The 27,158-nt window shown below is 49.6% G+C and overlaps 1 protein-coding gene and 1 long non-coding RNA gene across 9 annotated transcripts in view; one reads left to right on the forward strand and one right to left on the reverse strand.

Annotated features, from left to right (window-relative positions):
• The window catches only part of prdm2a (PR domain containing 2, with ZNF domain a), a 277,892-nt gene extending 256,849 nt beyond the window's left edge, over positions 1 to 21,043 (reverse strand). For 2 of the 8 annotated variants that reach the window (XM_072478403.1, XM_072478396.1), the window contains exon 1: positions 20,598 to 20,845. The gene's annotated coding sequence lies outside the window, so the exon portion shown is untranslated. Of the gene's footprint in view, positions 1 to 20,109; positions 20,260 to 20,597; positions 20,846 to 20,867 lie in introns of those variants that run through there. The other 6 variants (XM_072478404.1, XM_072478395.1, XM_072478398.1 and 3 more) reach the window with 5 other exon arrangements.
• LOC140392774 (uncharacterized) lies at positions 20,302 to 25,203 on the forward strand. The gene is made up of 2 exons (XR_011935426.1): positions 20,302 to 20,438; positions 24,297 to 25,203. It is a non-coding gene; the product is annotated as an uncharacterized lncRNA (long non-coding RNA).
• The last annotated feature ends 1,955 nt before the right edge of the window (positions 25,204 to 27,158 follow it).

Genomic DNA, 27,158 nt, shown 5'->3' on the forward strand with positions numbered 1-27,158 from the left:
ATCTGGCGCCCGCCGGCAACACACACACCCCCCCGACACCATTCACCCAACCCCCCCCCCTTCCTGCCACCGCCGCACCCCGCGACCGCCCCCGTCCCAGGAGGATCGGTTCCCCCTCCCCTCAGGCCCGACCAAGAATAAAGCCCAAGCTGAAACCGTAAGGCTCCCAGAGACGACAACACCGGTACAAGCACCACCACCACCACCGGGGCCGAGGCGATCGACACGGACGACCAGACCGCCCGACCGACTCGTGGCGTCGATCTAAATCAATATATGGACTTTTCACAAGAACATTTTGCTTTTCTCCCGATACCTTCTGTAAATAGTTGAAACAGGACAAAATTGTACATACTGTATTGCCATGTGAATGTTTTCCTCCCAGGACCAGCCCTGTAAACCCTTACCACCATGCGAAGCATCACCCCGCCGGGTTCATTTTTGACAAGGGGTGAATGTGGTAGTATGTATTAGGGGTCATGTGGGACTGGAAGCCCTAATGTCATTGGCTGACAGATCCCGGGTCCTGGTTGGCCGTTGACCTCTAGCTCCGCCCTGAAGGCGGAGTATAAGAAGCCGGAGTCCTCCCCCGCAGGCCATTCTACTATCGAGCTGCGGGGGAACAGACACGCTTAATAAAGCCTCATCGACTTCACTCTATTCGTCTCACGGAGTCTTTGTGCGCTACAATCATACTTCCAGTGAAGGGACAATGCCAGATTATGGAATACACAATTAAGGTACAAGGAAAGCTTGTCATTATACTGTGCTTTTCCTATCAAATCAACAAGAAAGGAATGGTTTCTTATCCTGTCTTTTATTTTACATCTGTTTTGTAAAACAGTTCAAAACTTTTTATAAAAGTAATTCAAAACCACTTCACAGCACCTTTCAAATTAACAGATTATGAAATACATTTTTGGACCTGTATAGATTAATTTCAAACCATTTTTAAAAAAGGATTATAAGTCTGAAAATTATTGCAAATTGGCTCTACCTGTAAGACCCATGAGCTGCTGAGCAGTTTTACATGTGCAGATATTTATCGATGTTACATAGAAACAGGCCACTGGGCCCAACAAGAGTCCATGTCAAGATTTATGCTCCACTCAAATCTTCTCCCATGTTATTGAATCTAAGAGTACCCATCAGAATCATTTATTCCCTAAATTCTCCCTCATGCCCTGGTCTAGTTTCCCCTGAAACGCATCTATATTATTTGCTTCAATCACTACCTGTGGTAGCGATTCTATATTTTTACCACTCTGGACGAAAAGGTTTCTTCTGAATTTTCTGTTGGACTTCTTGGTAACTATCTCATATTGATGGTTCTTTTTGTTTTAATGATCTGCTGACTATAGAGTTGCTATATCCCTCTGCAGTGGCAGCAAATTTAGGGAACTCATTAAAATGCCAAGAACTCTCATGGAAGTAAAATAAAATCTTATTAACCAAAGGCACTAATAAAGCCATTCCTCTTACTTGTTGCGTTATGTAATTTGGAATAACACAAGCTGCCACTTGATGCAGTTTTGAATAAAATACGCTCCAGACTTTGAAGCGAGTTCAATGTGTTTTATTGAACTATTAGCACACTTCTCAATGAGTTTGACTCTCTGCTAATCTAAATGTAATACCTCAGTCCAACTGAACCAGCCTTGCTCTAAGCCACGTACTGGGGTTTGATGCTGAGGATACACCCTGTCTCACTCTGTAGATGTTGGTCTGTGGAAAGAGATGGGGTGGGAGTGCCTCATCCCTTTTATAGTGAGATACCACCCGAGTGTCCTGACTGCTCATTGGTCGTGTCCTGTTCTATGTGTTCATTAGCTGCATGTTTGCATATCATGACATCCCCCTTTTTTATGTTTTGTTGGCGTATGTAAATGTACTTGCATGTGAATGCGTCTGTCTAACGCGACTGATGAAGGATAACAGAACAGAGCAAACAAAACAAACGTTCACAAGTCCAGTCTCGGAGGCTTGCGTCTGATCTTGGTCGACCGCCGGAGAGGTGGCGGAGGGGACGACGGCGCCTTGACAGGCAGGATGGAAGCCTGACTGGTGGCCTCGTGGTGCGAGGTATCAGGAGCTGGCAATTCAACATATGGAAATGGAGGAGAAATTGGTTACGGCAGGCAACTTTGCGCTGTGCCCGCCGATTCCTTCGCACGATGGAGCCATCAGCCATACATACAACACAAACAACGACAGCCGGGGCAGACCACCGATATCTTGATCCTGACAGTATCTGCCGGGGATAGCACGGCCAGATCGGTGGCATGGGCATCATAGCCCTGCTTTTGACGGTCTCCGAGCTGCTGCATCTTCTGCAGCACCGGTAGGTGATCCAGGTTGGGCAGGTGTATGGCTGGAAGCATCGTCCGCAGGTCCCTGTTCATCAGGACTTGAGCCGGCGATATGCCAGTGGACAATGGAGTCGCCCTGTAAGCGAGTAGTGCAAGGTGCATAGCATAGTCCGCGGCCTTGCAGATGAGCTGTTTCACACTGTGCATCCCTTTCTCGACTTTTCCATTGGACTGCGGATAGTGCAGACTGGAGGTGACATGCTGGAAATTGTATGACCTGGCAAACGTGGACCATTCTCGACTGTTAAAGCACGGGCCATTGTCGCTCATGACGGTGATTGGGATGCCATGCCTTGAGAACGTCTCCTGACAGGCTTTGATGACGGTCCGAGAGGTGAGGTCCAGGAGCTTCAGCACCTCAGGGTAATTCGAGAAATAGTCGATGATCAATACGTAGTCGCGACCATATGCATGAAAGAGGTCGATGCCAACCTTGGACCACGGAGAGGTCACTATGTCATGCTGTTGGAGCGTCTCCTTGCTCTGCGCTGGCTGGAACCGCTGACAGGTAGCACAGTTCAGGGCCATGTTTGTGATGTCCTGGCTGATGCCGGGCCAGTAGACAGCTTGCCGAGCTCTGCGTCTGCACTTCTGGACGCCCAGGTGTCCCTCATGAATCTGGTGCAGCACCAAGCTCGGGAGACTGAGCGCAATGACAATCCTGTCCAGCTTGAGGAGGAGGATACCATCAATCACCGTCAGGTCATCCTTCACATTGTAAAATTGTGGGCACTGCCCTTTCTGCCAGCCATTGGTGAGGTTGTGGATGACGTGCTGCAAGAGGGGGTCTTTGGCTGTCTCATCACGGATGAGAACTACCTTCTCAACTGTCGCCGGGAGAGTGCTAGCACACAGCTGCACCTGCAATTCGATGTGCTGGAAGATCTCCAGCGGCTCACTGGGCGAGGTGACGGAGCGGGACAATGCATCTGCGATGATGAGCTCCTTGCCAGGTGTGTACACCAAGTTGAAGTCATGCCTCCTGTGGTGAGCCACGTATGGTTGTGTATATATTATTGTATTTACTCACTGTTACTGTTGTTGTGTTGATGTTGTTGTTGGCTCTGCCTGTGGATCTGCCCCTCTGAGAAGGTATATAATCCATTGATCCGGGACAGCCTCTCAGTGCGGGAGAAGCTACTAGTGGGCACATTCCAGCTGATTACAACCACAGTTCTTGTTAACTACCGCTTTGACTGGATTGTTCGGTTTCCACACTTATATTCACAGCGATCGGGGATCCTCAGTGAGGGCATCGCCTCGAGGAGAGGGAGAATGCTACGGTCTGGAAGGCGGTCCTTCTGGCCCTACGGTCTAGAGGTCTCCCAGTCGCCCGCTGGCAGGAGGTCCTCCCTGACACGTTCCAATCCATCCGGTCACTGTTGTGTACTGCCACTAACGAGACCCCTCACGACCGTCTATTTGGCCTTTTCCCTGTCCGGGACCCTGTTGCGAGGACGACAAAGGTCTCAACACCAGCACCTAAACTGCGACGTTCACTGCGGACAACACACCCTCCTGTGAGACTGAACCTGTGAGACCACTTCACCTCCGCCGGACTTTTTTTTAAACAGGGGGTGAATGAGGTGAGCCACGAATGGCTGTTGTACATATTATTGTATTTACTCACTGTTACTGTTGTTGTGTTGATGTTGTTGTTGGCTCTGCCTGTGGCTCCGCCCCTCTGAGAAGGTATATAATCCATCGATCCGGGACAGCCTCTCAGTGCGGGAGGAGCTATTGGTGGGCACATTCTAGCTGATTGAAACCACAGTTCTTGTTAACTACCATTTCGACTGGACTGATTGGTATCACCTCCTAAGTTTAAGCAGGATCCTCTGCACCTGAGGCATCATGTCGTTCAGGTCCTTGTGGATGATGTGGACCATCGACCCCAGAGATTGGGGACAGAATCCAATCACTTGGGACTCAGGGTCAAGGGCCGCCCCGGGAGGCGGGAAGCCCCTGGGCCCTATAAGAGTGAAGGACCAAGTTCAGAGCTCTCGCTCTCTCATCTTCGCCTGCTTGAGACCTTCACAAGACCAGCCACCGGCAAGTATAAGTTTGAATCCAACGATCGCTATCCGGTAGAGACGCCTAGCTACCGACCTGTAGCAGCCTTTTGAATCCCGCGGGCCAGATTTGATTGGACAAGCCATTAGTTTCCCTGACCTGGTGGGCTCTTCCTAAGTTAAGTATTGGCCAGTAGTGATAGGTTTATTGTATAGAAAGTAGTATTAGGGTATTAATATTGCTTGTTGTATATAATAAATGACCGTTGTTTTAATCCTTACTAAGCGGTGTGCTGTGTTATTAATCATAACCTGAACTTGAACCACATGGCAGTATCATAAAGATACCTGGCGACTCATGAGCAAAAGTGACCTAACCAGAGCAAATAGACTAAGGTTAAAAAGAGCAACATAATTGGCGACACCCTGACGGGACCCGACTTAGAAGTGGAAAACCACTCCGGGAGAACCCCAACATTTTGAATTAGAATCCAATCGGAAACAAAAAAAAAAACCACAAGTGTTCAAGCGGTTCTGGTTAATAATTAACAATTCGGAAGTGTGTATATGCATGCGTAACTAACAGGGTTATAAGGCAAAACTGATAGATTTTTTGTTGCGTCAAAACTATCGGCAGTTGGTATTTCTGAAATTAGCGCAAGCCGTACCCGCATCTACACCACCTTAGCCCCCTGTTCCAAACTCGAACGTAACGAGCAGATAAGAGAGAGCCATGCAGGCAATGCAAGCGATGCAGCGCCTCATGAACTCCGAAGATTTTGCTGTGGCACCAGTCAGCAGCGTAGGAGCGGGACATTGTCCCGTTTGGGAAGTGGAAATCCGCAAAATTCTGCAGGGCAAAGGATGGCCCGTGTGGAAGGATTTCTGCAATAACGACGACTCAGGTCCTGGAAGTATAGGGCATACTTGGTGGGAGAACCTGAGTGAGATCCACAGAAAGCGCGCAAGCCGATGGCAATTGTGTCCTGTCTGGCACTATTGCGAGGCACAGAGGAGGTCGTCAGGACGCTCCGCAAGGAAATAGAAGGCATACATCGGATAAGTAAAACCAATATATGCGAAATTGAGAAAGAGAACCAGGAATTGAAGGGGAAATTAGCAGCAAAGGACCAAGAGGTGGCTAACGCCAAATGGGGTCACCAATCTTGTCTGGCGCACTGGAGTAGTTTCCAGTCACAATATGAAAAGGCTTATCAGGACCTGCAGCGTGCAGTCCTGGTAAAGAAACAGAAAACCAGGTAGAGATGCTCCAGAAACAATGCAGTGATCTCAAGGCAGCCTTGAGAGCGCTCCACGCCACAACCACGGAACAAAGGCAGAGTACTTTGGACCATGCAAAGTGCCGAAAGCAGATTGCAGACTTGAAAGCACTGCTTTCTGTCCAAAAGGGATTTCAAGAAACCTTTGGGGAAAGTTTAGACCAGGAAGACGGCCCTGATTGGGAAGAATTGCAAGAGACAGCGCAGAGATATGTTCAGGGAGCATGTGCGCAGGGAAAACCCCAAAGGAGGAAAGCACCCCCACCCCCCACACAACAGATAATACAGGCTCCCATCAACCCTGTAACAACCCACCGCACCGCCACAGCAGACGAGGCGGAGGTCTTATATTCCACCCCCCTCACACTGACCCAATTACGGGACGCGTGCGCCAAAATCACACCGTTCCTCCCCGCTTCAGACCCACACCATTTCTTTGCCACCGTCAAACACCAGGCAACCATGTACGGCCTGGATGAGAAAGAGCAGGTAAAGCTCGCGGTCCTCAGCTTAGACCCATCGGTCGCAGCAGCCCTTCCCGACCCACAGAATGTAGGAGGAGGCACCCTTGCAGAAATGCATACCACGATCCTGGATGCGATCGGGTACAACCGGGGCGACCCCGTAGACGGTCTGAATAAATGCAGACAGAAAAAGTCTGAACACCCCACAGCGTTCGCAGGACACTTGTGGATTCATTTTGAAGCTGTTTTCGGCAACGTAGATCGTGCCCATTTGTCCCCAGACAATATGGCCAAGTGGACCCGCACCCTTATCTCCAATGCCACGGAAGCAGGACAGAATGCCTGTAGCAATTATGACCCCTCGGAGGAGGCTCATAATGAGAAGTGGGTGGTCAAGAGATTGTCCCGCGTTTGGGAACAAGCAGCTCACGGCAAATCAGCCACTCGAACCCCCGAGGAAAACCAAGCCGCCGCAGACGTGCAGGCAGTAAAAACCACTCTTCACAACCCCGCCTGGGTAAACGAGGGAAAGAACAGCCCCCCAGCCAAACCGCAAGAGTGCTACAATTGCGGAAAATTGGGACATTTTGCGAGAGAATGCAATGGCCCTAAGAAACCACAGAGTGCCCAACCGACAGGCACTCTCGATAAGAAAAAGGCAGAGCCCATAGCGACCGAGAACGGAGGTGTCCACATGATGATTTAAAGGAGACACTTGGTGAAAAGTGTTGTCCTTTCTGATGGAACCTGCAGAATGTTTTATGTTGTCTGTCTGTTTATTAAATGTTGTTCGTCCGACAGGAGAATTTTCTCACCGCCCCACACCCATTCACCTGAACTTTTAACTTTCCCACTGACCCCCACCGCGGCCACACGCCCATTCGGCCGATACCTTTGAGGACTTGCCTCAGACACCCACCGAGACCAGACGCCCATTCAGTGGAACTAGCTTTTCAGCTGATACCTGGTCACCAGACCAGACGCCCAATCGTAGCTACTCTTCTGATTTGATGGTAGAATCAGAACAGTAACCCCACCATGATGACTACATTTTTGTCCGTTCTTTGGTCGCTCAGGTAGTGGAGAAACGGCGTGAGGTCCGCCCTGCCTGGGGACCCCCCCCATTGGTCAAAAATGCTCGGGTAGGGAAGATACAATATTGGTAGCCGTCCTACCCGGGGACTCCACCCAAATAGTACCCGTCGCGGCCCACACGCACCTCATTCGAACATTTCTTTCAAAAACTGTTTTATTTTATTTAGGCAACCTTTGGGTTGCTGCCACATGCTATTTACATCCTAGAACATTTGGATGATAAACTTCCCAATGGTGGACCAGTGCTAAGTGTGCCGTGTCCAAACATTTGTTTTGAAAAAAGAATGGGGGGGGGGGGGGGGGGGGGGGGGAGAAAGAGTCACATGCTGTGACCAATTATAAGGGTTTAATTGGCCCCAAGAAGGACAGACACACTAACACACCAGATATTAAACCGAAGTATTTACACACACTACGCTTGTCTTACAGAACTCCAGAAGCTCCAAGTCCGGAGAAAACCAGCAAAAACAGGAAAAGGAAAGAAAGACGACAGCCATGAGGACTCCTTTCTTCGTGCTCAACATGCTTGTTATGGACTTTTTGTTGCGCGGGAACGCGGACCCCATTACTCCAAACCCCCTGCCGTTAACGCATCACTGCCCCGTAGTACCGAGGGCCCAGTCACCAACCACGCTGCATTGTCCTGGTGTGCCAAGTTCATAACTTGGTACTCCCTATCGTACATCATTGAGGCACTGTTGGCATTGGCTATACTCAGTTGTGCAGTACAGACCATGCGCCTCCGCAAGTGGAAAGGGAGAGCGGACCGCGCTCGAACCCCGGTCTATCGGATCCAATCCCCGATATTCGGCTACAACCAGACCCCAGACCCCCGCGACATATGAATAATAAAACATGCACTGGCGGTTTGTTTTTTTCCTGTAAATAAAAAAAGAGAATGTGTGGAAATGTATGATCCTGAGCTTGACTGCCAAGCCAGGAAATAATATATTAAATGTTGTAATTGTCATTGTATAGAGAGATAAGACTATAAGTTTGAAGACTTGTTTAGGTAAATTTTTGTGCATAGCTAGGGTCAGAGTAGTGGCCATGTGAGAGGTGCCCCCCCAGTCGGGAAACCAAGAGGACAAAATTTATGATGTGGAGATGCCGGCGTTGGACTGGGGTGAGCACAGTACGAAGTCTTACAACACCAGGTTAAAGTCCAGCAGGTTTGTTTCGATGTCACTAGCTTTCGGAGCGCTGCTCCTCCCTCAGGTGAATGAAGAGGTCTGGTCCAGAAACACATATAGACAAATTCAAAGATGCCAAACAATGCTAGGAATGCGAGCATTAGCAGGTGATTAAATCTTTACAGATCCAGAGATGGGGTAACCCCAGGTTAAAGAGGTGTGAATTGTCTCAAGCCAGGACAGTTGGTAGCAGTGGGAACTCTACCACCTGCCGCCAATATATATCAGAAGGTGTTCCCCGGGGGGAGCCCAGACTTCTCCTCCAGCTCACCCGGGCTCGCGAACTTTCCGTCCACAAACAGGTCCTACCAACTGTCCTGGCTTGAGACAATTCACACCTCTTTAACCTGGGGTTACCCCATCTCTGGATCTGTAAAGATTTAATCACCTGCTAATGCTCGCATTCCTAGCATTGTTTGGCATCTTTGAATTTGTCTATATATGTGTTTCTGGAACAGACCTCTTCATTCACCCGAGGAAGGAGCAGCGCTCCAAAAGCTAGTGACATCGAAACAAACCTGTTGGACTTTAACCTGGTGTTGTAAGACTTCGTACTGGACAAAATTTATGTGATCCTTCACGCTTCGCGTTAGGATCACAAGGCGGGTATGTAGCCATGTAAAATGGCTGCGTTCCGATTAATCTGGCCAAAACCCAGTTTAAAACGGCTAACCCGAAAGACTGCTGGGAAAAGCAGCCAAGAAGACACAAGCAGGCAGCTGCAGACAGGTTTGCAAATTCAGCTCTGGGAACATAGCCCAGATCGATACTCAGGGCTATCAACAGCCCATCAACCCAGGTATCCGCAGTTGCATTCAGGACTGTTTACACCTAATCTACTCAGACATCCACAGTTAAATCGGCTATCCCCGGGAACAATTGCAACATATTAGCAATTGAATACCGGGCCAGACCTGTCGGCGCCTGCAGTGGCCGAAACAAAGACAGGTGAGCGACCACCCCCCGATCGAGGAATCGCCTCACCATTGGACACATCGACCCCAGAGATTGGGGACAGAATCCAATCACTTGGGACTCAGGGTCAAGGGCCGCCCCGGGAGGCGGGAAGCCCCTGGCCCCTATAAGAGTGAAGGTCCAAGTTCAGAGCTCTCTCTCTCTCACCTTCGCCTGCTCGAGACCTTCACAAGACCAGCCACCGGCAAGTGTAAGTTTGAATCCAACGATCGCTATCCGGTAGACACCTAGCCACCGACCTGTAGCAGCCTTTTGAATCCCGCGGGCCAGATTTGATTGGACAAGCCATTAGTTTCCCTGACCTGGTGGGCTCTTCCAAAGTTAAGTACTGGCCAGTAGTGATAGGTTTATTGTACAGAAAGTAGTATTAGGGTATTAATATTTCTTGTTGTATATAATAAATGACCGTTGTTTTATTCCTTACTAAGCGGTGTGCTGTGTTATTAATCATAACCTGAACTTGAACCACGTGGCGGTATCATAAAGATACCTGGCGACTCATGAGCAAAAGTGACCTAAACAGAGCAAATAGACTAAGGTTAAAGAGAGCACCACCCCCCCCCCCCCCCCGGGATGCTGCTGCTGCTGACCATCTTCTAACGTTCTGCCAGGAAGTATAGGAACAGTTGCCACCGCCTGAAGTACCCTCGTACCAATCCCCTTAAGGCGAATTTCACGCTCTCCAATTTAATAAACCCCGCCATATCGCTGATCCAGGATTCCACGCTTGGGGGCCTCGCATCCTTCGCCGGGCTACCAGGGACGCAAAGCCCAGGATACCAGCCTCTTTCGCCTCCTGCACTCCCAGCTCCTCTGCCACCCCAAATATTGCGAGCCCCCAGCCCGGCTTGACCCTGGAACCTACCACCCTCGACACCGTCCTCGTTACACCCTTCCAAAAGTCCTCCAGCGCTGGGCAGGCCCTGAACATGTGGATGTGATTTGCTGGGCTCCCTGAGCACCTAACACACCTGTCCGCGCACCCAAAGAACCAGCTTATCCTTGCCCCGGTCAGGTGATCCCTATGCAGCACCTTAAATTGTATGAGGCTGAGCTTCGCGCAAGAGGAGGAAGAGTTCACCCTCCCCAGGGCATCCGCCCACATCCCTTCATCAATCTCCTCACCCAACTCCTCTCCCCACTTACCCTTTAGCTCCTCCACCGAGGCATCCGCCTCCTCCTGCATCACCTGATACGTTGCCGAGATCCTTCCTCCTCTCCAACCCACACCCCCGACAGCACCCTGTCCTGGACCACGCGTGGCGGCAGCAGTGGGAACTCTACCACCTGCCGCCAATATATATCAGAAGGTGTTCCCCGGGGGGAGCCCAGACTTCTCCTCCAGCTCTCCCGGGCTCGCGAACTTTCCGTCCACAAACAGGTCCCCATCCTTCTAATACCTACCCTGTGCCAGCTCAGAAACCCTCCATCCATCCTCCCCGGGACAAACCGGTGGTTCCCCCGAATCGGGGACCACACCAAGGCCCCCACCTCCCCCCCACCCCGTGACGTCTCCATTGCCCCCAAGTTTCGAGGGTAGCCGCCACCACTGGGCTCATGGTGTACCTTGTTGGAGGAAGCAGCAGCGGACCAGCGCCTCCAGGCTTGTGCCCACACAGGACGCCATCTCCAGCCTCTTCCATGCCGCCTCATCCCTCTCCATCACCCACTTACGCACCATTGCCACGTTGGCGGCCCAATAATACCCACAGAGGTTAGGCAGCGCCAACCCCCTCATCCCTGCACCGCTTCAGGAACACCCTTCTCACCCTCGGGGTCTTCTACACCCATACAAACCCCATAACGCTCCTGTTAACCCGCCTGAAGAAGGCCCTAGGGATCAGGATGGGGAGGCATTGGAACAGGAACAAAAACCTCGGGAGCACCGTCATTTTAACTGACTGCACTCTACCCGCCAGGGAGAGTGGCAGCAGGTCCCACCTCTTAAACTCCTCCATCTGCTCCACCAGCCTCGTGAAGTTAAGCTTATGAAGGGCCCCCCCGCTCCTAGCCACCTGGACCCCCAGGTACCTGAAACTCCTCTCTGCCCTTTTTAGCAGGAGCTCACCAATCCCCCTCTCCTGGTCCCCCAGGTGCAGTACGAACAACTCGCTCTTCCCCATATTAAGCTTGTACCCGGCGAAATCTCCAAACTCCCTAAGGATCTTCGCCACCTCCGGCATTCCCCCCACTGGGTCCGCCACATATAGCAGCAAATCATCCGCATAGAGCGACACCCGATGCTCCTCCCCACCCCAGCCCCCTCCAGTTCCTCGACTCCCTCAACGCCAGGGCCAGGGGTTCAATCGCCAGTGCAAAGAGCAGGGGGGACAGGGGACACCCCTGCCTCGTACCCCAGTGTAGCCGGAAATACTCTGACCTCCTTCTGTTCGTGGCCACACTCGCCACCGGGGCCTCATACAGCAGCCTCACCCACCTGACGAACCCCTCCCAGAACCAGAACCTTTTCAACACCACCCACAGGTACCCCCACTCCACCCTATCAAAGGCCTTCTCCGCTTCCATCGCCGCCACCATCTCCGCCTCCCCTTCCAACGCCGGCATCATTATAACATTCAAGAGCTTCCATACATTGGTATTCAACTGCGTCTACATTTAAGAGTGAGATCGGCCTATATGACCCACACTGTAGGGGATCCTTGTTCCACTTCAGGATCCGGGAAATCAGCGCTCTAGACATCGTCGGGGGCAGGGCCCCCCCTTCCCTTGTCTCGTTAAAGGTCCTTACCAACAGCGGGCCCAGCAGGTCCGCATACTTCTTGTAAAATTCAACCGGGAACCCATCCGGCCCCCGTGCCTTCCCCGCGTGCATGTTCCCTATCCCTTTGACCAACTCCTCCAACCCAACCGGCACCCCCAACCCCACCACCTGCCCCTCCTCCACCCTCGGAAACCTCAGCTGGTACAGGAAGCAACTCATCCCGCCCTCTTCCAGTGGGGGCTCAGACCGATACAGTTCCTCGTAGAAGTCCCTGAAGACCCCATTGATACCCACCGCACCTCGCACCGTGTTCCCTCCTCCATCCTTAACTCCCCCGATCTCCCTAGCTGCCTCTCGCTTCCGAAGCTGCTGCGCCAGCATACGGCTCGCCTTTTCTCTGTATTCATATGCCGCCGCCTGCGCCTTCCTCCACTGCGCCGCCGCCTTCCTGGTGGTCAATAAATCAAACTCAGCCTGGAGGCTACGTCGCTCCCCAAGCAATCCCTCCTCCAGGGCCTCCCCTACTTGCACCTCCCCATTGTCATTAGCCTCCAGGTACCTCTCTATACACTTCCGGACCCGCCCGCTCACCTCCTCGTCATGCCAGCAACTCCACCTCTAGGCGCCACAGGGGGCGCCGGTCCCTCTCCTCCCCCAACTCGAGGTCCACCCAGTGCGGAGCATGATCAGAAATGGCTATCGCCGAGTACTCCGTATCCTCCACCCTCAGAATCAGCGCCCTGCTCATGACAAAAAAGTCAACCCGGGAGTAGGCCTTGTGAACATGGGAGAAGAATGAAAATTCCCTGGCCCCCGGCCTCGCAAACCTCCATGGATCCACCCCTCCCATCTGGTCCATGAACCCCCTTCAGCACCTTGGCCGCCGCCAGCCTCCTGCCCATCCTAGACCTAGAGCGATCCAATGTCGGATCCAACACCGTGTTGAAATCCCCCCCCCCCCCCCCCCCCCCCATTATCAGGCCCCCTGCCTCCAGGTCCGGAATCCGGCCCAGCATACGCCGCATGAACCCCGCATCATCCCAATTCGGGGCATATACATTGACCAACACCACCCGCTCCCCCTGAAGCTTGCCACTTACCATCACATACCTGCCGCCATTGTCTGCCACAATGCTCGACGCCTCGAACGACACTCACTTCCCCACCAAGATCGCCATTCCCTGATTTTTTGCATCCAAACCCGAATGAAACACCTGCCCTACCCACCCCTTTCTCAACCTTACCTGATCCAAAACCCTAGGTGCGTCTCCTGAAGCATGGCCACATCCGCCTTCAGCCCCTTCAGGTGCGCGAACACCCGGGCCCGCTTGACCGGCCCATTCAGTCCCCTTACATTCCAGGTTATCAGCCGGATCCGGGGGCTACTCACCCCTCTCCCCCGCCGACTAGTCATAGCCCTTCCTAGGCCAGCCATGTGCCATAGCCCTTCCTAGGCCAGCCATGTGCCCGCGCCCCCCGCACAGCCCATTCCCCACAGCGGCAGACCCCCGCCCCGACCTCCTCTACCACCTCTAGCTCCCCTTTGGCCATTCCAGCAGCAACCACCGGTCCCCCCCTTCCCCGGCCCCAGCTAGGTCCCCCCCTAGCTGCATTACTCCCTCCCCCCCCTCCCCCATTGCACTCCCGTAAATCAGCTGACCCTGGCCACTTCATCGACCCCCCCCCACAGTGTGGAACTTCCCCTTTCCCCCCCCCGTCCACAAGCGGGATCTCATCCATTCCACTCCCAGCGCGGGAGAAAAAGCCCGCACTTCCCATCTCCGGCCCCGCCTGTTCAGCCCTAAATGTGAGAAAAAGCCCGCGCTTTCCACTCGCCCGGCCCCGCCTCCTCTGGCGCAGCATCCTTTCCAGACCCTGTCCCACTACCCCCAACTCAGGCCTCTTTCCCTCTTTCTCTCTCTCCCCCCCGCGGGGCCCCATCTCCCCTACCGACCATCAACCCCCCAAGCAGTTTACCTACCCCCCCCACGAGCCCGCCCGACAGACCTAATTAAAATAATGCCCAATCATCCCCCCCCCCAAAAAACAAAGAAACCCCCTCGAAACACAACCCAACAATCCCTCCACCGCGACCCCTCATCCCCGACCCTTAGTCCAGTTTTTCGGCCTGAACAAAGGCCCACACCTCCTCCGGGGACTCGAAATAATGGTGTTGATCCTTATAGGTGACCCACAGACGCGCCGGCTGCAGCATACCGAACTTCACCCCCTTCCTGTGCAGCACTGCCTTCGCCCGGTTGTAACCGGCCCTCTTCTTTGCCACCTCTGCGCTCCAATCCTGGTAGATCCGGACCTCTGCGTTCTCCCACCTGCTGCTCCGCTCCTTCTTGACCCACCTTTAACAGACACTCTCGATCAGCAACCGGTGGAACCGCGTCAGCACCGCCCGTGGCGGCTCGCTGGGCTTGGGCCTCCTCGTCAGCACTCGGTGGGCCCACTCCAGCTCCAAGGGCCCCAGAAAGGCCCCCGCTCCAATCAGCGAATTCAGCATAGTGATCACATAGGCCCCCACGTCCGATCCCTCCAGGAGACCCAGGATCCGCAGGTTTTTCCACCTCAACCAGTTCTCCATTTCCTCGAACCTTGCCTACCATTTCTTGTGGAGAGCCTTGTGCGCCTCCACCTTCACCGCCAGGCCCAGGATCTCGTCCTCGTTCTCAGAGACCTTCTGCTGGGCCTCCCGGATTGCCGTCCCTTGGGCCGTCTGGGTCTCCAGCAGCTTATCGATTGAAGCCTTCATTGGCTCCAGCAGCTCTGCTTGCAGTTCCTTAAAACAGCATTGGAGAAGCTAGTGCTGCTCTTGCGCCGGCTGCCTGGTCACCACCCGCCGCCATCTTGGTCCTCCTCCCTCGCACCTTTCTTTGCTTCAATGCCACATTTTTTAAAATCGCCCCACTCCTGGTCCAATCCATATACTATCGGGGAAATGTTGCTGTCCCCTTCCCACACCGGGAAACGTTGAACAAGCGCCGTTACGGGCCCTAAAAAGAGCCAAGTCAGTTTTTAGCGGGAGCTGCCGAACGTGCAACTTAGCTCCGCATAGCCGGAACTGGAAGTCCTTGCCCAGAAAGTTGCCCAAGAAGTGCAGCACCACGTTTTTGTCCTCAGGGACCTTCAATCGCCTAGATGGCCTTGATTTTGTCTGTGTCCGGGCGCACACCATGCTGAGAGATCTGGTCGCCTAGGAACTTGAGCATCGATGTGCCAAAACAACATTTGGACCCGTTTAACTTTAGGCCATTGGCATGTACACGGCGGAATACCTTCTGGAGACGGGACACATGTTCTTCGGGCATTGTGGACCATATGATGATGATGTCATCCACGTACACATGAACCCCTTCAATACCTTCCATCATCTGCTCCATGATGCGATGGAATATCTCCAATGCCTAGATGATGCCAAATGGCATGCGAATGTAGCAGTATTTGCCAAACGGTGTGTTGAAGGTGCAGAGCCTTCTGCTGGACTCTTCCAGCTGGATTTGCCAAAATCCCTGTGATGCATCCAATTTGGTGAAGAAGTGTGCATGTGCCATCTCACTCGTGTGCTCCTCCGGCTTCGGGATGGGGTAATGTTCCCGCATTATATTCTTTTTGAGATCCTTGGGATCAATGCAGATGCGAAGGTACCCCGAAGGCTTCTTTACGCACACCATCGAGCTGACCCAGTCAGTCGGTTTGGTGACCTTGATTCTGATGCCTTTTTGCTGAAGATTCTTGAGCTGTGCCTTCAGACGTTCTCTGTGGAGCAGGGACACATCGTTGTGTGTGGACCACTGGCTTGGCATCAGGCCATAGCAGAATCTTGAAGATCCACAGGGGAGGATGTCGTGGTGTAAACCCTTCGAATGAGGTACAGCTGCTTGCAGGCGTGCGCACCTAGTAGGGATGCCCTGTCCGGCTTAACAATTTCAAAGCATAATCGTGCTTGTGTGTCGGTTGGATACGTGCAGATGGCAGGATCCCAGTGCCGTGATGGCATTCCTGTTGTAATTCAGGAGCTTGCAGGCAGCTGGAAGGACCGGGGGGAGGCTTCTTAATACGTCTGAAGTCTGCCTGTGAGAGGAGGTTGGCAGAGGCACCTGTGTCCAGTTTAACTGGATGGGGCACTGGTTGACCTTCATCACTGCTCGCCATTAGTCCTCGGAATTCACAGCTTGGATTGACTGGATGTGCGATGAGTCTGGTGTGGCATATTCACCACGTTGTAATAATGCCCACACGGTAGGCATTGTCCAGGCATTCATCATCTGGATCCATTGCACTGCCGGGATCAGAATCCTGTAAGCGTTGTTGCACACTCCGTTCGTGCCTTCGTCAGAAGTGGGAGCCCTAGCTCCTGACTGGTGGTGCAGATCTGCACGGGGCTGCATAGTGGTCTGCCTCTTGCAGGGCAGTGTTTCATTAAGTAGGCGGTGCCACAGTTCAAACACGTCATGACGTCGGCGTCCTGATGCTCAGTGCGTCGTTGCACATGCGCAGTGCGGGTTGCGGCCGCATCGTTATCCTGTTCGCATTGCGTCGGGCCCCTAGAAGAGCGCGCGGAATGGCCGCTTTCGTCAATGTTGAGGCGCTGCATCCAGGAGATGGCTTGCACATTCTCCGCCTTGTGGGAGTGTTATGGCCCAGGGTTTAGAGAACCCCAAAGAGTATCATGGAGTTCACCTAACCCACAACTTTTAATAGATTGTGGTATGGGGAGCACACGGCCCACTCTACAGGTGTGGTAAAGCAGTATTTGGAAAAGTATTTTTTAAAAAGCAAAACAATGTTTATTCTATGACCTCAAGTTAACCTTTTTGAAACATAGTGAACATCTTAGCAACCATCTATTCAAATACAACCCCCAAAGAATACAACACTAAGTAATCCTTAATAACTTCCCAAACAACATCCAGAAGCCAAAAGAAACACCTTTTAACAGGAGCACATTAAGTTTACATTCACTACTGAGAACATTTATAATTCTGAATTCACCAAATGATCAAGAGATAGTCTTTCATGGCAGAGAGACCAACAGTACACCTGCTCTGAATGGCTTCAGCTCCAACACTGAAAACAAAACTAAACCACACCTTGCAGTAAACAGCCTAAAACAAAAGTAAAAAAGCTGACACAGTCCAGCTCCACCCACCGACATCACTGCAGTAATAAACACCCATTTCAAAAGGTACTCTCACATGACACCTCCCCCCAAGATAAAAAAAATAAACCATCAACCTCAAGATGGTTTCATTTTTCACGACCCTTTAAGAAATGCACACAGTAAATATACTTTTTCATTAAAAAAAAAACACCTGCAGACTGGTATAATAATATAGTCCATTTTTTTTCATTCTTCTTCCTCCAACTGAAATCCTTCTTGATTGACAGTCTCTTTGAACAAGAAGGTCCTTGCACGGTCCGTCCATTTCTCTACGCCTCAGCATTTCTCTTTAAAGTCAGATACTTTAGTTCAATTTGATCACAAGAGTCCCTTGCAATTCTCCAACACAGGAGCATTTGTTATCACAGCTTTCAGGCAGTCAAATGCCCGTTGAAAGTCCGCTGTCCATTGAAATTTTCGACGTTTCTTCAGCAAGTCCATCAGTGGAGCAATCACGCTACAAAACATTTGCACAAACGTCCGATCAAATCCACTCATGCCAAGAAATCGCATTATTTCCCTTTGTCTCGAGGGTATTGAAAACTCCTCAATAATTGTTGGTTTCACAGCCCGTGTGACCATTCGACCCTGTCCAATTGTAAGGCCAAGGAAAGTGTCTTGGGCTTTTCCAAATTCACTTTTGGCTAGGTTTATCACCAAACCGGCCTCCTGAAGTCGATCGAATAACTCCATCAGATGTTTCAAATCTTCTGTCCATGTCTGGCTAAAAATTAAGATCGTCGATGTACACTGCACAATTGGGTAACCCTGAAACGACTTTGTTAGTTAACCGTTGAAATGTGGTTGGGGCATTTTTCATGCCAAATGGCATAACTTTGAATTGGTATATACCATCTGGAGTCACAAAAGCTGAAATCTCCTTTGCCCTTTCGGATAAAGGTACCTGCCAGTAACCTTTAAGTAAATCCAGTTTGAATTCACCAAATGATAAAGAGATAGTCTTTTCATGGCAGAGAGATCAACAGCACACATGCTCTGTCTGGCTTCAGATCCAACACTGAAAACGAAACTAAACCACAGTGAAAGGAGTTGAATATTTCCAAGGTGTGATCACCCGCTGTGGTGAGGAAAAGAGCTATCTTCCGTACATCAGACGCACCATTGAGGTCTGATGCTTCAACGTAAAGCTGACATTTCTGCTTGAATGTCCGCCAGTTGGCACTGAGATTGCCGGAGGTCCTGAGCTGGTGAGGAGCCGGAATCTTTTCCATTGTGCTGGTATACATTCGCTGGGTCGTCACGGATCCTGCTGAGTTGAACTAACTAGATTGAAGACTCCTGGTATCATGTTGTGTTATGTAATTTGGAATAACACAAGCTGCCACTTGATGCAGTTTTGAGTAAAAGATGCTCCAGACTTTGAAGTGAGTTCAATGTGTTTTATTGAACTATAAGCACAGTTCTCAATGAGTTTGACTCTCTGCTAATCTAGATGTAGTAACTCCGTCTAACTGAACCAGTCTTGCTCTAAGCCACGTGCTGGGGTGTGGTGCTGAGGATACACCCTGTCTCACTCTGTCCATGTTGGTCTGTGGAAAGATGGGGTGTGAGTGCCTCATCCCTTTTACAGTGAGATACCACCCGAGTGTCCTGACTGCTCATTGGTCGTGTCCTATTCTGTGTGTCCATTAGCTGCATGTTTGCATATCATGACATTACTATGGTCTAATTTCTACTACTGGTTGTAAATAGCTTTGAGCAAGACCAAGATTGCAGAAAATGCATTTTTGGGGGGGGGGGGGGGGGGGTTACATGTTGCTATCAGTGCCACATTTATCAGTCACTAAACTATCTTTTACTCACAGAATGTCAAATAAATACATTTTATTTGCGCACTACCAAGTCACCAGCTTCTAGATCAGAACACAAAAAATGGCGCATAATTTCTCACAAAAAGCTGTGGATAGACTTCAAAACAAATTACACTTGCAAGTTTTAGCACACTGGGCTAAATCACTGGCTCTTAAAGCAGACCAAGGCAGGCCAGCAGCACAGTTCAATTCCCATACCAGGCGCCGGAATGTGGCGACTAGGGGCTTGTCACAGTAACTTCATTTGAAGCCTACTTGTGACAATAAGTGATTTATTTCATTTCATTTTTTCACGTGTACATGATCTGCAATCACCGTCAACTAAACAAAATTAAACACAAATATCAAAGGCAGCAAATACTGAGGAAAAGCGTGACTCTTCTGTCACGGCGACACATCTTTCTTCTCCGAATCAATCATTCGTTGAAACAAATACAATAATTTTATTTCGCCCCTTCTCTGAACCCGAATAAAACCCCTCCTAATTTGGTCAAATTCGCAACATACTCCTTTCAACAACAACAACAAAAAAAGACTTCACAAAAACTGGAATCTGAAGAGCCCCAGACGATGACAGAAATCGATTTTAATCCCAACCACCCGCACCCCAAATCTAAATTCACCGTCGAAACGAAAAAGATTCTTATTTCATTTGATGGATGCTCGCCTCACGGTGACGACCGAGTCGATTAAACACGCAGAATGTATTTGTTTCGTTGTTAAAAAGGGGGGAGAGCCAACCTTTCCAACTTTCAAAATCAGACCAAGTTTTTTTTTGTGTGTGTGTTTCGGAAAACGTTAAAAACCAGAGGGGGCCGGAGTGAAGAACTGTGTGCATTCGTGAAACACTTTGAGGGACATAATAAATATTATTGTTCGAGCTGGGGGAACAAAAGAGGACGTGTGAATTTATTAGAAACGTTGAAGAGAGAAGTGTATCTTAATTCTATTTTATAAATTTAAAAAAAAAAACACGTCTGACTGATGCTGGGTTTACCTGTTGGGAGGCGGTCACGGCTCCGGGTCCGGCCGCTGGAGGCTCCGATCCGGATCGGCTCCGGGTGGCTTGGCGCGCGGGGTTAAAGTTGACTCTGTGGGGAGGAGGCCGGAGTCGGAGCAAACCGGGATTGGGGGGGGGGGGAACGGAAAGGGCGAGGATTTAATCCGCCTGGAAAGCCGCTGTCAACTCCGGCCGGCCGGGCGGGGCGCGCCGAGCGGGAGGCTGAGTGGTCGCCTCGCGCGCACTCTTTCCCCCTTTCGAGTTGACAGGAGCCGGGCCGCGAGAGGAGCCGGATTAACGGCGGTCCGGGCGAGCCGAAAGCTGAGGTAAACCGCGTGCGCGCGTGAGGCGGCGGGCGGGCTCCGGGAAAAGCGGGACTCGGCGGCCCCGCAAGATGGCGCCGGGACGGGCGGCGGCGGCCTGACTCTCGGGTTCCCTCAGGCACCGCGGCCCTGAGAGGGTCACTCTCTGACCGGGCAACTCACCTCCGAAGCCTCGCACCCGGGCCAGAAGGAGAAGAGAGCAGACTACTTCCAGATTCACCCATCCGTTATGGGCGCCGCCTTCGTGGAAATTTGCCTGACATAACTTTTTTTGGGGGGGAAAAAAAACATTTCTGGCAGGAGAGCCATGCGTTTTTTGCTTGTTAGCCCAACATGTCCTGATTTGAGCTGACCATGCGGGGACTGCAACCCCATCTACCTCTCCGCTCCCTTGTCTCAAATAGCACCCTTCCTCCCCCACCCCAAAACCACCTGTTTGTGCTGGCTGGATCATCGACCAGGGGAGTCATCACATTCGCACCAGCACACTTCCCAGCACTGGTTACTCCAGAATGCTGAAGCCTATTGAAGTATCTCTCCAGCTGCCATCGGTGAGATTAGCTAACTCTGCACAACCAGGGTAATGTACCAGACCAGCTTAAGGCTCACCCCCATCCCAGACAAGCTCTTGAGCAACAACCTGTATGTACATTTTCATTGCTTATCTTCTATTCTGCATTATAAATAAACAGTATGCTGTGCACATTCTTTTAATGCCTTTTGTTTTATCGTTAATGTTCTTTGTCTTCATTGCAAGACTTCAGTAACCCATTATATCTCGAAGCTACTGCTGGTGAAAGACACCAGCGCATTCCAGTCACTTAAGCATTAGTGATCCTCATGCGTGAAAAAGTGTTTACTTGCACATTGCTAAACTATTATTTCCTGTGTAATTGCTGGAGTAGCATCTCTGTTCAAGGCACTTCAGGCATTACTCTTGTTACACATTTAAATACCTGTCGTACTGGCACATGTTTGCCTCAGATTACATATTCGGAAAAGAACAAATCACAACGTTACACACCAATCAATAGTGGGAATGAAAACTACCAATTGAACAACAATCTATGATAATGAATAGTTTTAATAAAACAAGTAGGAAGAACAGAATTTGAACCAGAAACAGCTCAAAAATGTTGTCACTTCTACCACTTTTCCTCCTCAGTAACTGATTACATCGAAAAATAGGGTCCTCTAACATTGCGTTTAAAAGTTGCATACTGCAAATCATGAAATTACTACATGGTTGGTTGCCTTTGTTTGAAATATTACTAATCGATTTCCTTACTTTGTGTAATAAGCTAGTGCCTCATTTGGGTACCTAGTAATTGGGTTAATTGGACTCTTAAAGACAATTATGCTGCAACTCACATGATTTAAAGTGGTAATAAACCATAACTGCCAAAGTAGATAACAAGTGTGTTACTCTAATTACTGGACTGAATTTTAGGAATGCAGTCAGGGCCATCGCTGATACTTCATTTTGTACTGGAGAGAAATACATAACATTTAATGATTGACAGCAAGATGGACCATTCACAAAACATACCATGACTTGCTGTTTGTTAACAACGGAAATTGGGGCAGCGCGGTAGCATGGTGGTTAGCACAAATGCTTCACAGCTCCAGGGTCCCAGGTTCGATTCCGGCTTGGGTCACTGTCTGTGCGGAGTCTGCACATCCTCCCCGTGTGTGCGTGGGTTTCCTCCGGGTGCTCCGGTTTCCTCCCACAGTCCAAAGATGTGCGGGTTAGGTGGATTGGCCATGCTAAATAGTGTCCAAAATTGCCCTTAGTGTCCAAAATTGCCCTTAGTGTTGGGAGGGGTTACTGGGTTATGGGAATAGGTGGAGGTGTTGACCTTGGGTAGGGTGCTCTTTCCAAGAGCCGGTGCAGACTCGATGGGCCGAATGGCCTCCTTCTGCACTGTAAATTCTATGACTATGATACCTCTGACAGCACTAAAAACCAAGGAGGGCACTGTTGGAATGGTTGAATGCATTGAACACTTAACTGAGTTTGTTGGGTTTCGGGGGGAAGTAAAGCATGAACTTTCATAATTTCTGAAATAACCGGGACAAATTTCCTTCTGGTTTCTCTCACTCCTACCACCTTGTAATGGGTGTGGATACATGTTAGAAAAACCTACGTAGATACAATTATCAAATCACTACAGTGCCAAATGAGGGTATTTGCCCCACCGTGACTGCACCAACCTTCCAAAAGAGCATCCAGACCTATGCCCTCACCCTATCCCAGTAACCCCACCCAACCTTTTGGACACGAAGGGGCAATTTAGCATAGCAAATCCACCTAACCTGCAAATCTTTAGACTGGGAGGAAACCGGTGCACCCAGAGGAAACCCACACAGACACTGGAAGAACATGCACACTCCACACAATCACCCAAGCTGGGAATTGAACCCAGTTACCTGGTGCTGTGAGGCAGCAGTGCTAAGCACTATGCCACCCATAACTGCAAAACATTTGGAAGATTAAAAACATTTGGATGATGCATGAGAAGCACCAAAGAAATTTACTCAAATTTAACTGATTATATGCATATTATGCAAACAGATCAATTTATGAAACTGCAGCATATGAGGAAAATAAGACCATAAGACATAGGAGCAGAATTAGGCCACTCAGCCCATCGAGTCTGCTCCGCATTCAATCATGGCTGATATTTTTGTCATCCCCATTCTCCTGTCTTACATAGAATTTACAGTGCAGAAGGAGGCCATTCGGCCCATCGAGTCTGCACCGGCTCTTGGAAAGAGCACCCTACCCAAGATCCACACCTCCACCCTATCCCAGTAACCCCACCCAACATTAAGGGCAATTTTGGACACTAAGGGCAATTTATCATGGCCAATCCACCTAACCTGCACATCTTTGGACTGTGGGAGGAAACCCACGCACACACGGGGAGGATGTGCAGACTCCGCACAGACAGTGACCCAAGCCGGAATCGAACCTGGGACCCTGTAGCTGTGAAGCAATTATGCTAACCACAATGCTACCATGCTGCCCCTCCCCATAACCCCTGATTCCCTTATTAATCAAGAACCTATCTATCTCTGTCTTAAAGACACCCAGTGATTTTGCCTCCACAGCCTTCTGTGGCAAAGAGTTCCACAGATTCACCACCCTCTAGCTGAAGAAATTCCTCCTCATCTTTATGTCAAAATGCTATTTATGACTATTTGTAAGCAGTGTGTTTATTCACCTAAATTTGAATTTTCATAACATAAGACCAGGAGTTGGTTAGTCAGTTCCTTAAGCCTGTAAAACCATTCTCTTAGTTCTTGGCTAATCTGCACCTTCACTCCACCTATCGTCTCTTCTTCATATCAAGCTACCTGACAAATATCTATCAATCTCTATCTTCAAAATTTCCTTCCACCCAGCACAGTGTTTTGGGGGTGAGGGGGTAGGAGTTCCTGATTTTTACAACAATTTGTGTGGACAAAATGTTTCCTGATTTCAATCCTAATCATATGCCCCCTGGGTCTGATTCCCTCAGCAAAATAAATAGTTTCACTGTTTCTACCTTGTTGAATCTTTTGATCATTTTAACCACCTTGATTGAAGCATCTCTCAACCTTCTAACCTCCAAATACAAATCAGGTTTATGCAAACTAGCCATATAATTTAACCCTTTAATTATCGTATCATTCTTGTGAATCTGCACTCTACCACCCAACATATCTTTCCCAAGGTCCAATGCACAACTCCCTGGATAATGAAGCTGTCCCGTGCCCACAGGCAGCAAGACCTAGACAATATCAGGCTTGGAATACTAAGTAGAAAGAAAACAAAAGTGCAAGGCAATGATTGAAGGTTTTTTTTTCTGGTTGCAGATAATGGGCATTACCATCACTGAATGTCATACCATCTTCAGGTTCACCATTTATCCTGTATCAGAAATCTAACTGGGTGAGGACTGTGGCTACAAGAGCAGATCAGAGGCTGGGTATTCTACAGTAATGACTCGCCACCCAAAACCTTTCAATCATCTACAAGGCACAAGACAGGAGTGTAATGGTATACTCTTCACTTGCCCAGATGAGTGCAACTCCAATAACATTCTCCCCGTGTCTATGGGTTTCCTCCGGGTGCTTCGGTTTCCTCCCACAGACAAAGATGTGCAAGTTAGGTGGATTGGCCATTCTAAATTGCCCTTATTGCCCAAAATGGTTAGGTGGGGTTACTGGGATAGGGTGGAGATGTGGGCTTAAGTAGGGTGCTCTTTCCAAGGGCCGGTGCAGATTTGATGGGCCGAATGGCCTCCTTCTGCACTGTACATTCTATGTAAACATTCAAGCTCAACACTATCTAGGATAAAGCAGCCCGATTGGTTGGGACCATCAGTTTACACATTCTCACACACCACCACCAGCACACAGTTACCAGAGTCTGTACCATCTGCAAGATATACTGCAGAAACTTGCTTAGCCTTCTTCAATAGAACTCCACAAAGCCATGACCCCCATCACCTTGAAGGGCAAGACCAGTGGGCACACATGAAAACCATCACACCCAAGTCACGCATTATTATGACATGTAAATACATTACTATCACTTCATCATGACTGGTTCAAAATCCTGGAGCTGTGTGTGTGTGCCTTCAACATATGGACTGCAATAGTTCAAGAAGGGGACTCATCACTACCTTCTCAAGGTCGTTTAGCCAATGTCAATTAAATGTTGGCCTTGCAAATGATACCCACATCCCACAGATGAATAAAGAAAAACAAAATACCAAAACTGAATGCAGAACCATTGCGTACAACTAAAGCATCACTTTCTCACTTTTCTCCTCTGGCTTTCTTGAAATTAAAGTTAGCTTTCCGGTTGTTCTTTGTGCCTATGCACCAGCCTTTAATTAATTAGATTCCATGCACCCCTAAATCAATTTTCTTGTCCACAGTACCTATTTTCTCACCATTAAGAAAATATTTCAATTTGTCTTTGTTGTGTCCATCGATTCCCCAACATTGAATTCCACCAAACATTCAATTTAATAATGTTCCCTTGTAACTTCCTGCTTTCTCCTGCACAACCTATTTTGCCTCCTAACTTAGGGTGGTCGAGTTCTTTTGGGAACACAACTTTTCACATCATTCCAATCAAGGAACATTCCCATTGACCCTACTTTCTTTCTCCTACCACTCAACCAGTTACCAACTCCTATCACAAGGTTACTTCTGATTCTATATGCTCTATTGTGCAGAACAATGTCAAGTGCCTGCTGGACATCCATAAAGACAAATACCCTCAGGCAACATGTGGCAGTGACCACAAAATGTAACTACGTTGAATTGTGTCATGTTGCAAAATGTCATGTTGCAAGTGTCGACAGGGAGTGGCTGACAAATGCTGAAGTAGTTTTTGCTGACTTCCAGGATTCTGCAAAAAACCAGTTGCTCCCAAACGCACTTGCCGAATGGGGCTTCCTCTTGACATTGAGCATGACTTGAAAAATGAGCAGAAAACAGAACAAGCTGCCAGAAGAGCGAGAAGTGGGGAGAGATGGACTCAGCAGGATGCACTGTCATCAGAGTGGCTTTGTGACACCCCGGGAACTTTTATGTATAGTAATTTCCAGAGTCATTATAAGAATTCTGAGATTCTTCTCAGCACTCAGATGTTAGGTGGATCTTGATTTTTGTTTTATAAATTTAAGAGTACCCAATTCATTTTTTTCCAATCAAGGGCAATTTAACGTGGCCAATCCACCTACCCTGCACATCTTTGGGTTGTGGGGGCAAAACCCACGCAAACACGGAGAGAATGTGCAAACTCAACTCAGACAGTGACCCAGAGCTGGGATCGAACCTGGGACCTCAGCACCGTGAGGCAGCAGTGCTAACCACTGCACCACCGTGCTGCCCACTGATTTTATTTTTTATACATTCTTGGAGTATGGCCATTGTTGGCTAGGCCAATATTTATCGCCCATACCAAATTGCTCTTCAGAAGTGGTGGTGTGCTCCCTTCTTGAACCACTGCAGTCCATGTGGTGTAGGTACACCCACAGTGCTGTTGAGAGGGAGTTCAGGATTCTTGACCCAGTGACAGTCAAGGAACAGCAAAATATTTCCTAGTCAGGATGATAGTTGGCTTGGAGTGGAACTTTTAGGTGGTGGTGTTTCCATGTGTCTGCTGCCCTTGTACTTCTAGATCGTAGTGGTCATGGATTTTGAAAATATTGCTAAGGAGGCTTGATGAGTTCCTGCAGTGCATATTGTAGACAATACACACTGCTGCTACTGTGTATCGATGGTGGAGGGTATAAACCTTTGTGTGGATGTGGTGCCAAATCAAGCGGGCTGTCTTGTCCCGAATGATGTCAAGCTTCTTGAACGTTGTTGCAGCTGTACTCATGCAGGCAAGTGGAGAGTATTCCATCACACTTCTGACTTGTGCCTTGTAGCTGGTTTTGGAGAGACAGGAGGCGAGTTACTTGCCACAGGATTCCTAGCTTCGGACCTGCTCTTTTGGCCACGGTATTGAATGGCAAATGCAGTTCAGTTTATGGATAATGGTTATCCCTAGGATGTTGATAGTGGGGGTTTAGCAATGGTATGCCATTGAATGTCAAGGGACGATGGTTAGAAACTCTCTTATTGCAGATGGTCATTGCCTGGCACTTGTGTGGCGTGAATATGACTTGTGCTGCAAAGGAAGGTACGACGATACAAGTGTGCTCATGAAGTTGG

Source organism: Scyliorhinus torazame, chromosome 16, assembly GCF_047496885.1.
Source record: "Scyliorhinus torazame isolate Kashiwa2021f chromosome 16, sScyTor2.1, whole genome shotgun sequence".
NCBI lineage: Eukaryota > Metazoa > Chordata > Chondrichthyes > Carcharhiniformes > Scyliorhinidae > Scyliorhinus > Scyliorhinus torazame.